Here is a 17589-nt window from a genome sequence, read left to right as displayed (position 1 = left end):
AGGCAAATTCCGGGATGGTTCCTTTGAAAGGGCACGGCCGATTTCCTTCCCACTCCTTCCCTAACCCGAGCTTGCGCTCCGTCTCTAATGACCTCGTTGTCGACGGGACGATAAACACTAACCACCACCACCATCACCACCTAAAAGATGTTGTCAACAAGGACATATCAACTACGCTCAAAGACATGCAATGGGTATTGAAGCATTTCTTTACGAATTGCATCCAAATAGTTGGATTGCACACAGAGGATCTGTGCCTTGGCCCGCCCATTCGCCAGGTTTAAAGACCGGAAACTTTTATGTGTGGAAACCTAAAAGATGCTGTCAAAAAGGACATACCAACTACGTTCGAAGACATGCAATGGGTATTGCAGCATTCCTTTACGAATTGCATCCAAATAGTTGGATTGGACAGAGAGGATCTGTGCCTTGGCCCACCCATTCGCCAGGTTTAAAGACCGGAAACTTTTTTGTGTGGAAACCTAAAAGATGCTGTCAACAAGGACACACCAACAATGCTCGAAGACATGCAATGGGTATTTCAGCATTCCTTTACGAATTGCATCCAAATAGTTGGATTGGACAGAGAGGATCTGTGCCTTGGCCCGGCCATTCGCCAGGTTTAAAGACCGGAAACTTTTTTGTGTGGAAACCTAAAAGATGCTGTCGAAAAGGACAGACCAACTACGCGCGAAGACATGCAATGGGTATTGCAGCATTCATCTACGAATTGCATCCAAATAGTTGGATTGGACAGAGAAGATCTGTGCCTTGGCCCGCCCATTCGCCAGGTTTAAAGACCGGAAAATTTTTTGTGTGGAAACCTAAAAGATGCTGTCAACAAGGAAATACCAACTACGCTCGAAGACATGCAATGGGTATTGCAGCATGTCTTTACGAATTGCATCCAAATAGTTGGATTGGACAGAGAGGATCTGTGCCTTGGCCCGCCCATTCACCAGGTTTAAAGACCGGAAACTTTTTTGTGTGGACACTTAAAGATGCTGTCAACAAGGACATACCAACTACGCTCGAAGACATGCAATGGGTATTGCAGCATTCCTTTACGAATTGCATCCAAATAGTTGGATTGGACAGAGAGGATCTGTGCCTTGGCCCGCCCATTCTCCAGGTTTAAAGACCGGAAACTTTTTTGTGTGGAAACCTAGAAGATGCTGTCAACAAGGACACACCAACTATGCTCAAAGACATGCAATGGGTATTTCAGCATTCCTTTACGAATTGCATCCAAATAGTTGGATTGGACAGAGAGGATCTGTGCCTTGGCCCGCCCATTCGCCAGGTTTAAAGACCGGAAACTTTTTTGTGAGGAAACCTAAAAGATGCTGTCAACAAGGACACACCTACTACGCTCGAAGACATGCAATGGGTATTGCAGCATTCCTTTACGAATTGCATCCAATTAGTTGGATTGGACAGAGAGGAACTGTGCCCTGGCCCACCCATTCACCAGGTTTAAAGACCGGAAACTTTTTTGTGTGGAAACCTAAAAGATGCTGTCAACAAGGACACACCAACTACGCTCAAAGACATGCAATGGGTATTGCAGCATTCATTTACGAATTGCATCAAAATAGTTGGATTGGACAGAGAGGATCTGTGCCTTTGCCCGCCCATTCGCGAGGTTTAAAGACCGGAAACTTTTTTGTGTGGAAACCTAAAAGATGCTGTCAACAAGGACACACCAACTACGCTCGAAGACATGCAATGGGTATTGCAGCATTCCTTTACGAATTGCATCCAAATAGTTGGATTGGACGGAGAGGATCTGTGCCTTGGCCCGCCCATTCGCCAGGTTTAAAGACCGGAAACTTTTTTGTGTGGAAACCTAAAAGATGCTGTCAACAAGGACATACCAACTACGCTTGAAGACATGCAATGAGTATTGCAGCATTCCTTTACGAATTGCATCCAAATAGTTGGATTGGACAGAGAGGATCTGTGCCTTGGCCCACCCATTCGCCAGGTTTAAAGACTGGAAACTTTTTTGTGTGGAAACCTAAAAGATGCTGTCAACAAGGACAGACCAACTACGCTCAAAAACATGCAATGGCGTATTGCAGCATGTCTTTACGAATTGCTTCCAAATAGTTGGATTGGACAGAGAGGATCTGTGCCTTGGCCCGCCCAATCACCAGGTTTAAAGACTGGAAACTTTCTTGTGTGGAAACTTAGAAGATGCTGTCAACAAGGACATACCAACTAGGCTCAAAGACATGCAATGGGTATTGCAGCATGCCTTTACGAACTGCTTCCAAATAGTTGGATTGGACAGAGACGGTCTGTGCCTTTGCCCACCCATTCGCCAGGTTTAAAGACCGGAAACTTTTTTGTGTGGAAACCTAAAAGATGCTGTCAACAAGGACATATCAACTACGCTCAAAGACATGCAATGGGTATTGCAGCATGTCTTTACGAATTGCATCCAAATAGTTGGATTGGACAGAGAGGATCTGTGCCGTGGCCCGCCCATTCGCCAGGTTTAAAGACCGGAAACTTTTTTGTGTGGAAACCTAAAGGATATGTCAACAAGGAAATACCAACTACGCTCGAAGACATGCAATGGGTATTGCAGCATGTCTTTACGAATTGCATCCAAATAGTTGGATTGGACAGAGAGGATCTGTGCCTTGGCCCACCCATTCGCCAGGTTTAAAGACCGGAAACTTTTTTGTGTGGAAACCTAAAAGATGCTGTCAACCAGGACACACCAACTACGCTCGAAGACATGCAATGGGTATTGCAATATTCCTTTACGAATTGCATCCAAATAGTTGGATTGGACAGAGAGGATCTGTGCCTTGGCCCGCCCATTCACCAGGTTTAAAGACCGGAAACATTTTTGTGTGGAAACCTAAAAGATGCTGTCAACAAGGAAATACCAACTACGCTCGAAGACATGCAATGGGTATTGCAGCATGTCTTTACGAATTGCATCCAAATAGTTGGATTGGACAGAGAGGATCTGTGCCTTGGCCCGCCCATTCACCAGGATTAAAGACCGAAAACTTTTTTGTGTGGAAACCTAAAAGATGCTGTCAACAAGGAAATACCAACTACGCTCGAAGACATGCAATGGGTATTGCAGCATGTCTTTACGAATTGCATCCAAATAGTTGGATTGGACAGAGAGGATCTGTGCCTTGGCCCACCCATTCACCAGGTTGAAAGACCGGAAACTTTTTTGTGTGGAAACCTAAAAGATGCTGTCAACAAGGAAATAACAACTACGCTCGAAGACATGCAATGGGTATTGCAGCATGTCTTTACGAATTGCATCCAAATAGTTGGATTGGACAGAGAGGATCTTTGCCTTGGCCCGCCCATTCACCAGGTTTAAAGACCGGAAACTTTTTTGTGTGGAAACCTAAAAGATGCTGTCAACAAGGAAATACCAACTACGCTCGAAGACATGCAATGGGTATTGCAGCATGTCTTTATGAATCGCATCCAAATAGTTGGATTGGACAGACAGGATCTGTGCCTTGGCCCGCCCATTCACCAGGTTTAAAGACTGGAAAGTTTTTATTGTGGAAACCTAAAAGATGCTGTCAACAAGGAAATACCAACTACGCTCGAAGACTTGCAATGGGTATTGCAGCATGTCTTTACGAATTGCATCCAAATAGTTGGATTGGACAGAGAGGATCTGTGCCTTGGCCCGCCCATTCACCAGGTTTAAAGACCGAAACTTTTTTGTGTGGAAACCTAAAAGATGCTGTCAACAAGGAAATACCAACTACGCTCGAAGAGATGCAATGGGTATTGTAGCATGTCTTTACGAATTGCATCCAAATAGTTGGATTGGACAGAGAGGATCTGTTCCTTGGCCCGCCCATTCACCGGGCTTAAAGACCGGAAACTTTTTTGTGTGGAAACCTAAAAGATGCTGTCAACAAGGAAATACCAACTACGCTCGAAGACATGCAATGGGTATTGCAGCATGTCTTTACGAATTGCATCCAAATAGTTGGATTGGACAGAGAGGATCTGTGCCTTGGCCTGCCCATTCACCAGGTTTACAGAACGGAAACTTTTTTGTGTGGACACCTAAAAGATGCTGTCAACAAGGAAATACCAACTACGCTCGAAGACATGCAATTGGTATTGCAGCATGTCTTTACGAATTGCAACCAAATAGTTGGATTGGACAGAGAGGATCTGTGCCTTGGCCCACCCATTCACCAGGTTTAAAGACCGGAACCTTTTTTGTATGGAAACCTAAAAGATGCTGTCAACAAGGAAATACCAACTACGCTCGAAGACAAGCAATGGGTATTGCAGCATGTCTTTACGAATTGCATCCAAATAGTTGGATTGGACAGAGAGGATCTGTGCCTTGGCCCGCCCATTCGCCAGGTTTCAAGACCGGAAACTTTTTTGTGTGGAAACCTAAAAGATGCTGTCAACAAGGAACTACCAATTACGCTCGAAGACATGCAATGGGTATTGCAGCATGTCTTTACGAATTGCATCCAAATAGTTGGATTGGACAGAGAGGATCTGTGCCTTGGCCCGCCCATTCACCAGGTTTAAAGACCGGAAACTTTTTTGTGTGGAAACCTAAAAGATGCTGTCAACAAGGAAATACCAACTACGCTCGAAGACATGCAATGGGTATTGCAGCATGTCTTTACGAATTGCATCCAAATAGTTGGATTGGACAGAGAGGATCTGTGCCTTGGTCCGCCCATTCACCAGGTTTAAAGACCGGAAACTTTTTTGTGTGGAAACCTAAAAGATGCTGTCAACAAGGAAATACCAACTACGCTCGAAGACATGCAATGGGTATTGCAGCATGTCTTTACGAATTGCATCCAAATAGTTGGATTGGACAGGGAGGATCTGTGCCTTGGCCCGCCCATTCACCAGGTTTGAAGACTGGAAACTTTTTTGTGTGGAACCCTAAAAGATGACCGAGCGAGGTGGCGCAGTGGTTAGCACACTGGACTCGCATACGGGAGGACGACGGTTCAATCCCATTTCCGGGCATCCTGATTTAGGTTTTCCGTGATTTCCCTAAATCGTTTCAGGCAAATTCCGGGATGGTTCCTTTGAAAGGGCACGGCCGATTTCCTTCCCACTCCTTCCCTAACCCGAGCTTGCGCTCCGTCTCTAATGACCTCGTTGTCGACGGGACGATAAACACTAACCACCACCACCATCACCACCTAAAAGATGTTGTCAACAAGGACATATCAACTACGCTCAAAGACATGCAATGGGTATTGAAGCATTTCTTTACGAATTGCATCCAAATAGTTGGATTGGACACAGAGGATCTGTGCCTTGGCCCGCCCATTCGCCAGGTTTAAAGACCGGAAACTTTTATGTGTGGAAACCTAAAAGATGCTGCCAAAAAGGACATACCAACTACGTTCGAAGACATGCAATGGGTATTGCAGCATTCCTTTACGAATTGCATCCAAATAGTTGGATTGGACAGAGAGGATCTGTGCCTTGGCCCACCCATTCGCCAGGTTTAAAGACCGGAAACTTTTTTGTGTGGAAACCTAAAAGATGCTGTCAACAAGGACACACCAACAATGCTCGAAGACATGCAATGGGTATTTCAGCATTCCTTTACGAATTGCATCCAAATAGTTGGATTGGACAGAGAGGATCTGTGCCTTGGCCCGGCCATTCGCCAGGTTTAAAGACCGGAAACTTTTTTGTGTGGAAACCTAAAAGATGCTGTCGAAAAGGACAGACCAACTACGTGCGAAGACATGCAATGGGTATTGCAGCATTCATCTACGAATTGCATCCAAATAGTTGGATTGGACAGAGAAGATCTGTGCCTTGGCCCGCCCATTCGCCAGGTTTAAAGACCGGAAAATTTTTTGTGTGGAAACCTAAAAGATGCTGTCAACAAGGAAATACCAACTACGCTCGAAGACATGCAATGGGTATTGCAGCATGTCTTTACGAATTGCATCCAAATAGTTGGATTGGACAGAGAGGATCTGTGCCTTGGCCCGCCCATTCACCAGGTTTAAAGACCGGAAACTTTTTTGTGTGGACACTTAAAGATGCTGTCAACAAGGACATACCAACTACGCTCGAAGACATGCAATGGGTATTGCAGCATTCCTTTACGAATTGCATCCAAATAGTTGGATTGGACAGAGAGGATCTGTGCCTTGGCCCGCCCATTTTCCAGGTTTAAAGACCGGAAACTTTTTTGTGTGGAAACCTAGAAGATGCTGTCAACAAGGACACACCAACTATGCTCAAAGACATGCAATGGGTATTTCAGCATTCCTTTACGAATTGCATCCAAATAGTTGGATTGGACAGAGAGGATCTGTGCCTTGGCCCGCCCATTCGCCAGGTTTAAAGACCGGAAACTTTTTTGTGAGGAAACCTAAAAGATGCTGTCAACAAGGACACACCTACTACGCTCGAAGACATGCAATGGGTATTGCAGCATTCCTTTACGAATTGCATCCAATTAGTTGGATTGGACAGAGAGGAACTGTGCCTTGGCCCACCCATTCACCAGGTTTAAAGACCGGAAACTTTTTTGTGTGGAAACCTAAAAGATGCTGTCAACAAGGACACACCAACTACGCTCAAAGACATGCAATGGGCATTGCAGCATTCATTTACGAATTGCATCAAAATAGTTGGATTGGACAGAGAGGATCTGTGCCTTTGCCCGCCCATTCGCGAGGTTTAAAGACCGGAAACTTTTTTGTGTGGAAACCTAAAAGATGCTGTCAACAAGGACACACCAACTACGCTCGTAGACATGCAATGGGTATTGCAGCATTCCTTTACGAATTGCATCCAAATAGTTGGATTGGACGGAGAGGATCTGTGCCTTGGCCCGCCCATTCGCCAGGTTTAAAGACTGGAAACTTTTTTGTGTGGAAACATAGAAGATGCTGTCAACAAGGACATACCAACTAGGCTCAAAGACATGCAATGGGTATTGCAGCATGTCTTTACGAATTGCATCCAAATAGTTGGACTGGACAGAGAGGATCTGTGCCAAAGCCCACCCATTCGCCAGGTTTAAAGACCGGAAACTTTTTTGTGTGGAAACCTAAAAGATGCTGTCAACAAGGAAATACCAACTACGCTCGAAGACATGCAATTGGTATTGCAGCATGTCTTTACGAATTGCATCCAAATAGTTGGATTGGACAGAGAGGATCTGTGCCTTGGCCCACCCATTCGCCAGGTTTAAAGACCGGAAACTTTTTTGTGTGGAAACCTAAAAGATGCTGTCAACAAGGACATACCAACTACGCTCAAAGACATGCAATGGGTATTGCAGCATGCCTTTGCGGATTGCATCCAAATAGTTGGATTGGACAGAGAGGATCTGTGCCTTGGCCCGCCCATTCGCCAGGTTTAAAGACCGGAAACTTTTTTGTGTGGAAACCTAAAAGATGCTGTCAACAAGGACACACCAACTACGCTCGAAGACATGCAATGGGTATTGCAGCATTCCATTACGAATATCATCCAAATAGTTGGATTGGACAGAGAGGATCTGTGCCTTGGCCCGCCCATTCACCAGGTTTAAAGACCGGAAACTTTTTTGTGTGGAAACCTAAAAGATGCTGTCAACAAGGAAATACCAACTACGCTCGAAGACATGCAATGGGTATTGCAGCATGTCTTTACGAATTGCATCCAAATAGTTGGATTGGACAGAGAGGATCTGTGCCTTGGCCCACCCATTCACCAGGATTAAAGACCGAAAACTTTTTTGTGTGGAAACCTAAAAGATGCTGTCAACAAGGAAATACCAACTACGCTCGAAGACATGCAATGGGTATTGCAGCATGTCTTTACGAATTGCATCCAAATAGTTGGATTGGACAGAGAGGATCTGTGCCTTGGCCCCCCCATTCGCCAGGTTTAAAGACCGGAAACTTTTTTGTGTGGAAACCTAAAAGATGCTGTCAACAAGGACACACCAACTACGCTCGAAGACATGCAATGGGTATGGCAGCATTCCTTTACGAATTGCATCCAAATAGTTGGATTGGACAGAGAGGATCTGTGCCTTGGCCCGCCCATTCACCAGGTTTAAAGACCGGAAACTTTTTTGTGTGGAAACCTAAAAGATGCTGTCAACAAGGACATACCAACTACGCTCGAAGACATGCAATGGGTATTGCAGCATGTCTTTACGAATTGCATGCAAATAGTTGGATTGGACAGAGAGGATCTGTGCCTTGGCCCGCCTATTCGCCAGGTTTAAAGACCGGAAACTTTTTTGTGTTGAAACCCAAAAGATGCTGTCAACAAGGAAATACCAACTACGCTCGAAGACATGCAATGGGTATTGCAGCATGTCTTTACGAATTGCATCCAAATAGTTGGATTGGACAGAGAGGATCTGTGCCTTGGCCCGCCCATTCGCCAGGTTTAAAGACCGGAAACTTTTTTGTGTGGAAACCTAAAAGATGCTGTCAACAAGGAAATACCAACTACGCTCGAAGACATGCAGTGGGTATTGCAGCATGTCTTTACGAATTGCATCCAAATAGTTGGATTGGACAGAGAGGATTTGTGCCTTGGCCCACCCATTCACCAGGTAGAAAGACCGGAAACTTTTTTGTGTGGAAACCTAAAAGATGCTGTCAACAAGGAAATAACAACTACGCTCGAAGACATGCAATGGGTATTGCAGCATGTCTTTACGAATTGCATCCAAATAGTTGGATTGGACAGAGAGGATCTGTGCCTTGGCCCGCCCATTCACCAGGTTTAAAGACCGGAAACTTTTTTGTGTGGGAACCTAAAAGATGCTGTCAACAAGGAAATACCAACTACGCTCGAAGACATGCAATGGGTATTGCAGCATGTCTTTATGAATCGCACCCAAATAGTTGGATTGGACAGACAGGATCTGTGCCTTGGCCCGCCCATTCACCAGGTTTAAAGACTGGAAAGTTTTTTGGGTGGAAACCTAAAAGATGCTGTCAACAAGGAAATACCAACTACGCTCGAAGACATGCAATGGGTATTGCAGCATGTCTTTACGAATTGCATCCAAATAGTTGGATTGGACAGAGAGGATCTGTGCCTTGGCCCGCCCATTCACCAGGTTTAAAGACCGAAACTTTTTTGTGTGGAAACCTAAAAGATGCTGTCAACAAGGAAATACCAACTACGCTCGAAGAGATGCAATGGGTATTTTAGCATGTCTTTACGAATTGCATCCAAATAGTTGGATTGGACAGAGAGGATCTGTTCCTTGGCCCGCCCATTCACCAGGCTTAAAGACCGGAAACTTTTTTGTGTGGAAACCTAAAAGATGCTGTCAACAAGGAAATACCAACTACGCTCGAAGACATGCAATGGGTATTGCAGCATGTCTTTACGAATTGCATCCAAATAGTTGGATTGGACAGAGAGGATCATGTGCCTTGGCCTGCCCATTCACCAGGTTTACAGAACGGAAACTTTTTTGTGTGGAAACCTAAAAGATGCTGTCAACAAGGAAATACCAACTACGCTCGAAGACATGCAATGGGTATTGCAGCATGTCTTTACGAATTGCAACCAAATAGTTGGATTGGACAGAGAGGATCTGTGCCTTGGCCCACCCATTCACCAGGTTTAAAGACCGGAACCTTTTTTGTATGGAAACCTAAAAGATGCTGTCAACAAGGAAATACCAACTACGCTCGAAGACAAGCAATGGGTATTGCAGCATGTCTTTACGAATTGCATCCAAATAGTTGGATTGGACAGAGAGGATCTGTGCCTTGGCCCGCCCATTCACCAGGTTTCAAGAACGGAAACTTTTTTGTGTGGAAACCTAAAAGATGCTGTCAACAAGGAACTACCAATTACGCTCGAAGACATGCAATGGGTATTGCAGCATGTCTTTACGAATTGCATCCAAATAGTTGGATTGGACAGAGAGGATCTGTGCCTTGGCCCGCCCATTCACCAGGTTTAAAGACCGGAAACTTTTTTGTGTGGAAACCTAAAAGATGCTGTCAACAAGGAAATACCAACTACGCTCGAAGACATGCAATGGGTATTGCAGCATGTCTTTACGAATTGCATCCAAATAGTTGGATTGGACAGAGAGGATCTGTGCCTTGGTCCGCCCATTCACCAGGTTTAAAGACCGGAAACTTTTTTGTGTGGAAACCTAAAAGATGCTGTCAACAAGGAAATACCAACTACGCTCGAAGACATGCAATGGGTATTGCAGCATGTCTTTACGAATTGCATCCAAATAGTTGGATTGGACAGGGAGGATCTGTGCCTTGGCCCGCCCATTCACCAGGTTCAAAGACCGGAAACTTTTTTGTGTGGAAACCTAAAAGATGCTGTCACAAGGAAATACCAACTACGCTCGAAGACATGCAATGGGTATTGCAGCATGTCTTTACGAATTGCTTCCAAATAGTTGGATTGGACAGAGAGGGTCTGTGCCTTGGCCCGCCCATTCGCCAAGTTTAAAGACTGGAAACTTTTTTGTGTGGAACCCTAAAAGATGACCGAGCGAGGTGGCGCAGTGGTTAGCACACTGGACTCGCATACGGGAGGACGACGGTTCAATCCCATTTCCGGGCATCCTGATTTAGGTTTTCCGTGATTTCCCTAAATCGTTTCAGGCAAATTCCGGGATTGTTCCTTTGAAAGGGCACGGCCGATTTCCTACCCACTCCTTCCCTAACCCGAGCTTGCGCTCCGTCTCTAATGACCTCGTTGTCGACGGGACGTTAAACACTAACCACCACCACCATCACCACCTAAAAGATGTTGTCAACAAGGACATATCAACTACGCTCAAAGACATGCAATGGGTATTGCAGCATTCCTTTACGAATTGCATCCAAATAGTTGGTTGGACAGAGAGGATCTGTGCCTTGGCCCGCCCATTCGCCAGGTTTAAAGACCGGAAACTTTTATGTGTGGAAACCTAAAAGATGCTGTCAAAAAGGACATACCAACTACGTTCGAAGACATGCAATGGGTATTGCAGCATTCCTTTACGAATTGCATCCAAATAGTTGGATTGGACAGAGAGGATCTGTGCCTTGGCCCACCCATTCGCCAGGTTTAAAGACCGGAAACTTTTTTGTGTTGAAACCTAAAAGATGCTGTCAACAAGGACACACCAACAATGCTCGAAGACATGCAATGGGTATTTCAGCATTCCTTTGCGAATTGCATCCAAATAGTTGGATTGGACAGAGAGGATCTGTGCCTTGGCCCGGCCATTCGCCAGGTTTAAAGACCGGAAACTTTTTTGTGTGGAAACCTAAAAGATGCTGTCAAAAAGGACAGACCAACTACGCGCGAAGACATGCAATGGGTATTGCAGCATTCCTTTACGAATTGCATCCAAATAGTTGGATTGGACAGAGAGGATCTGTGCCTTGGCCCGCCCATTCACCAGGTTTAAAGACCGGAAACTTTTTTGTGTGGAAACCTAAAAGATGCTGTCAACAAGGAAATACCAACTACGCTCGAAGACATGCAATGGGTATTGCAGCATGTCTTTACGAATTGCATCCAAATAGTTGGATTGGACAGAGAGGATCTGTGCCTTGGCCCACCCATTCACCAGGTTTAAAGACCGGAAACTTTTTTGTGTGGAAACCTAAAAGATGCTGTCAACAAGGACACACCAACTACGCTCAAAGACATGCAATGGGTATTGCAGCATTCATTTACGAATTGCATCAAAATACTTCGATTGGACAGAGAGGATCTGTGCCTTTGCCCGCCCATTCGCGAGGTTTAAAGACCGGAAACTTTATTGTGTGGAAACCTAAAAGATGCTGTCAACAAGGACACACCAACTACGCTCGAAGGCATGCAATGGGTATTGCAGCATTCCTTTACGAATTGCATCCAAATAGTTGGATTGGACGGAGAGGATCTGTGCCTTGGCCCGCCCATTCGCCAGGTTTAAAGACTGGAAACTTTTTTGTGTGGAAACTTAGAAGATGCTGTCAACAAGAACATACCAACTAGGCTCAAAGACATGCAATGGGTATTGCAGCATGTCTTCACGAATTGCTTCCAAATAGTTGGATTGGACAGAGAGGGTCTGTGCCTTGGCCCGCCCATTCGCCAGGTTTAAGGACTGGAAACTTTTTTGTGTGGAAACCTAAAAGATGCTGTCAACAAGGACATATCAACTACGCTCAAAGACATGCAATGGGTATTGCAGCATGTCTTTACGAATTGCATCCAAATAGTTGGACTGGACAGAGAGGATCTGTGCCGTGGCCCACCCATTCGCCAGGTTTAAAGACCGGAAACTTTTTTGTGTGGAAACCTAAAAGATGCTGTCAACAAGGAAATACCAACTACGCTCGAAGACATGCAATTGGTATTGCAGCATGTCTTTACGAATTGCATCCAAATAGTTGGATTGGACAGAGAGGATCTGTGCCTTGGCCCGCCCATTCGCCAGGTTTAAAGACCGGAAACTTTTTTGTGTGGAAACCTAAAAGATGCTGTCAACAAGGACATACCAACTACGCTCAAAGACATGCAATGGGTATTGCAGCATGCCTTTGCGGATTGCATCCAAATAGTTGGATTGGACAGAGAGGATCTGTTCCTTGGCGCGCCCATTCGCCAGGTTTAAAGACCGGAAACTTTTTTGTGTGGAAACCTAAAAGATGCCGTCAACAAGGACACACCAACTACGCTCGAAGACATGCAATGGGTATTGCAGCATTCCTTTACGAATTGCATCCAAATAGTTGGATTGGACAGAGAGGATCTGTGCCTTGGCCCGCCCATTCACCAGGTTTAAAGACCGGAAACTTTTTTGTGTGGAAACCTAAAAGATGCTGTCAACAAGGAAATACCAACTACGCTCGAAGACATGCAATGGGTATTGCAGCATGTCTTTACGAATTGCATCCAAATAGCTGGATTGGACAGAGAGGATCTGTGCCTTGGCCCGCCCATTCACCAGGATTAAAGACCGAAAACTTTTTTGTGTGGAAACCTAAAAGATGCTGTCAACAAGGAAATACCAACTACGCTCGAAGACATGCAATGGGTATTGCAGCATGTCTTTACGAATTGCATCCAAATAGTTGGATTGGACAGAGAGGATCTGTGCCTTGGCCCGCCCATTCGCCAGGTTTAAAGACCGGAAACTTTTTTGTGTGGAAACCTAAAAGATGCTGTCAACAAGGAAATACCAACTACGCTCGAAGACATGCAATGGGTATTGCAGCATGTCTTTACGAATTGCATCCAAATAGTTGGATTGGACAGAGAGGATCTGTGCCTTGGCCCACCCATTCACCAGGTTGAAAGACCGGAAACTTTTTTGTGTGGAAACCTAAAAGATGCTGTCAACAAGGAAATAACAACTACGCTCGAAGACATGCAATGGGTGTTGCAGCATGTCTTTACGAATTGCATCCAAATAGTTGGATTGGACAGAGAGGATCTGTGCCTTGGCCCGCCCATTCACCAGGTTTAAAGACCGGAAACTTTTTTGTGTGGAAACCTAAAAGATGCTGTCAACAAGGAAACACCAACTACGCTCGAAGACATGCAATGGGTATTGCAGCATGTCTTTATGAATCGCATCCAAATAGTTGGATTGGACAGAGAGGATCTGTGCCTTGGCCCGCCCATTCACCAGGTTTAAAGACTGGAAAGTTTTTTGTGTGGAAACCTAAAAGATGCTGTCAACAAGGAAATACCAACTACGCTCGAAGACATGCAATGGGTATTGCAGCATGTCTTTACGAATTGCATCCAAATAGTTGGATTGGACAGAGAGGATCTGTGCCTTGGCCCGCCCATTCACCAGGTTTAAAGACCGAAACTTTTTTGTGTGGAAACCTAAAAGATGCTGTCAACAAGGACACACCAACAATGCTCGAAGACATGCAATGGGTATTTCAGCATTCCTTTACGAATTGCATCCAAATAGTTGGATTGGACAGAGAGGATCTGTGCCTTGGCCCGGCCATTCACCGGGTTTAAAGACCGGAAACTTTTTTGTGTGGAAACCTGAAAGATGCTGTCAACAAGGAAATACCAACTACGCTCGAAGACAAGCAATGGGTATTGCAGCATGTCTTTACGAATTGCATCCAAATAGTTGGATTGGACAGAGAGGATCTGTGCCTTGGCCCGCCCATTCACCAGGTTTCAAGACCAGAAACTTTTTTGTGTGGAAACCTAAAAGATGCTGTCCACAAGGAACTACCAATTATGCTCGAAGACATGCAATGGGTACTGCAGCATGTCTTTACGAATTGCATCCAAATAGTTGGATTGGACAGAGAGGATCTGTGCCTTGGCCCGCCCATTCACCAGGTTTAAAGACCGGAAACTTTTTTGTGTGGAAACCTAAAAGATACTGTCAACAAGGAAATACCAACTACGCTCGAAGACATGCAATTGGTATTGCAGCATGTCTTTACGAATTGCATCCAAATAGTTGGATTGGACAGGGAGGATCTGTGCCTTGGCCCGCCCATTCACCAGGTTCAAAGACAGGAAACTTTTTTGTGTGGAAACCTAAAAGATGCTGTCACAAGGAAATACCAACTACGCTCGAAGACATGCAATGGGTATTGCAGCATGTCTTTACGAATTGCTTCCAAATAGTTGGATTGGACAGAGAGGGTCTGTGCCTTGGCCCGCCCATTCGCCAGGTTTAAAGACTGGAAACTTTTTTGTGTGGAACCCTAAAAGATGACCGAGCGAGGTGGCGCAGTGGTTAGCACACTGGACTCGCATACGGGAAGACGACGGTTCAATCCCATTTCCGGGCATCCTGATTTAGGTTTTCCGTGATTTCCCTAAATCGTTTCAGGCAAATTCCGGGATGGTTCCTTTGAAAGGGCACGGCCGATTTCCTTCCCACTCCTTCCCTAACCCGAGCTTGCGCTCCGTCTCTAATGACCTCGTTGTCGACGGGACGTTAAACACTAACCACCACCACCATCACCACCTAAAAGATGTTGTCAACAAGGACATATCAACTACGCTCGAAGACATGCAATGGGTATTGCAGCATTCCTTTACGAATTGCATCCAAATAGTTGGATTGGACAGAGAGGATCTGTGCCTTGGCCCGCCCATTCACCAGGTTTAAGGACCGGAAACTTTTTTGTATGGAAACCTAAAAGATGCTGTCAACAAGGAAATACCAACTACGCTCGAAGACATGCAATGGATATTGCAGCATGTCTTTACGAATTGCATCCAAATAGTTGGATTGGACAGAGAGGATCTGTGCCTTGGCCCGCCCATTCGCCAGGTTTCAAGACCGGAAACTTTTTTGTGTGGAAACCTAATAGATGCTGTCAACAAGGAAATACCAACTACGCTTGAAGACATGCAATGGGTATTGCAGCATGTCTTTACGAATTGCATCCAAATAGTTGGATTGGACAGAGAGGATCTGTGCCTTGGCCCGCCCATTCGCCAGGTTTAAAGACTGGAAACTTTTTTGCGTGGAAACCTACAAGATGCTGTCAACAAGGACATATCAACTACGCTCAAAGACATGCAATGGGTATTGCAGCATTCCTTTACGAATTGCATGCAAATAGTTGGATTAGACAGAGAGGATCTGTGCCTTGGCCCGCCCATTCGCCAGGTTTAAAGACCGGAAACTTTTTTGTGTGGAAACCTAAAAGATGTTGTCAACAAGGACACACCAACTACGCTCGAAGACATGCAATGGGTATTGCAGCATTCCTTTACGAATTGCATCCAAATAGTTGGATTGGACAGAGAGGATCTGTGCCTTGGCCCGCCCATTTGCCAGGTTTAAAGACCGGAAACTTTTTTGTGTGGAAACCTAAAAGATGTTGTCAACAAGGACACTTCAACTACGCTCAAAGACATGCAATGTGTATTGCAGCATTCCTTTACGAATTGCATCCAAATAGTTGGATTGGACAGAGAGGATCTGTGCCTTGGCCCGCCCATTCGCCAGGTTTAAAGACCGGAAACTTTTTTGTGTGGAAACCTAAAAGATGCTGTCAATAAGGACATATCAACTACGGTCAAAGACATGCAATGGGTATTGCAGCATTCCTTTACGAATTGCATGCAAATAGTTGGATTAGACAGAGAGGATCTGTGCCTTGGCCCGCCCATTCGCCAGGTTTAAAGACCGGAAACTTTTTTGTGTGGAAACCTAAAAGATGTTGTCAACAAGGACACTTCAACTACGCTCAAAGACATGCAATGGGTATTGTAGCATTCCTTTACGAATTGCATCCAAATAGTTGGATTGGACAGAGAGGATCTGTGCCTTGGCCTGCCCATTCGCCAGGTTTAAAGACTGGAAACTTTTTTGTGTGGAAACCTAAAAGATGCTGTCAACAAGGACATATCAACTACGCTCAAAGACATGCAATGGGTATTGCAGCATTCCTTTACGAATTGCATGCAAATAGTTGGATTAGACAGAGAGGATCTGTGCCTTGGCCCGCCCATTCGCCAGGTTTAAAGACCGGAAACTTTTTTGTGTGGAAACCTAAAAGATGTTGTCAACAAGGGCACACCAACTACGCGCGAAGACATGCAATGGGTATTGCAGCATTCCTTTACGAATTGCATCCAAATAGTTGGATTGGACAGAGAGGATCTGTGCCTTGGCCCGCCCATTCGCCAGGTTTAAAGACCGGAAACTTTTTTGTGTGGAAACCTAAAAGATGCTGTCAACAAGGACACTTCAACTACGCTCAAAGACATGCAATGGGTATTGCAGCATTCCTTTACGAATTGCATCCAAATAGTTGGATTGGACAGAGAGGATCTGTGCCTTGGCCCGCCCATTCGCCAGGTTTAAAGACTGGAAACTTTTTTGTGTGGAAACCTAAAAGATGTTGTCAACAAGGACATATCAACTACGCTCAAAGACATGCAATGGGTATTGCAGCATTCCTTTACGAATTGCATCCAAATAGTTGGATTAGACAGAGAGGATCTGTGCCTTGGCCCGCCCATTCGCCAGGTTTAAAGACCGGAAACTTTTTTGTGTGGAAACCTAAAAGATGTTGTCAACAAGGACACTTCAACTACGCTCAAAGACATGCAATGGGTATTGCAGCATTCCTTTACGAATTGCATGCAAATAGTTGGATTAGACAGAGAGGATCTGTGCCTTGGCCCGCCCATTCGCCAGGTTTAAAGACCGGAAACTTTTTTGTGTGGAAACCTAAAAGATGTTGTCAACAAGGACACTTCAACTACGCTCAAAGACATGCAATGGGTATTGCAGCATTCCTTTACGAATTGCATCCAAATAGTTGGATTAGACAGAGAGGATCTGTGCCTTGGCCCGCCCATTCGCCAGGTTTAAAGACCGGAAACTTTTTTGTGTGGAAACCTAAAAGATGTTGTCAACAAGGACACTTCAACTACGCTCAAAGACATGCAATGGGTATTGCAGCATTCCTTTACGAATTGCATCCAAATAGTTGGATTGGACAGAGAGGATCTGTGCCTTGGCCCGCCCATTCGCCAGGTTTAAAGACCGGAAACTTTTTTGTGTGGAAACCTAAAAGATGTTGTCAACAAGGACACTTCAACTACGCTCAAAGACATGCAATGGGTATTGCAGCATTCCTT

Source organism: Schistocerca americana, chromosome 10 (assembly GCF_021461395.2).
Source record: "Schistocerca americana isolate TAMUIC-IGC-003095 chromosome 10, iqSchAmer2.1, whole genome shotgun sequence".
Classification (NCBI taxonomy): Eukaryota; Metazoa; Arthropoda; class Insecta; order Orthoptera; family Acrididae; genus Schistocerca; species Schistocerca americana.
The sequence above is the reverse complement of the archived record's forward strand: the minus strand, read 5'-3'. Positions refer to the sequence as shown.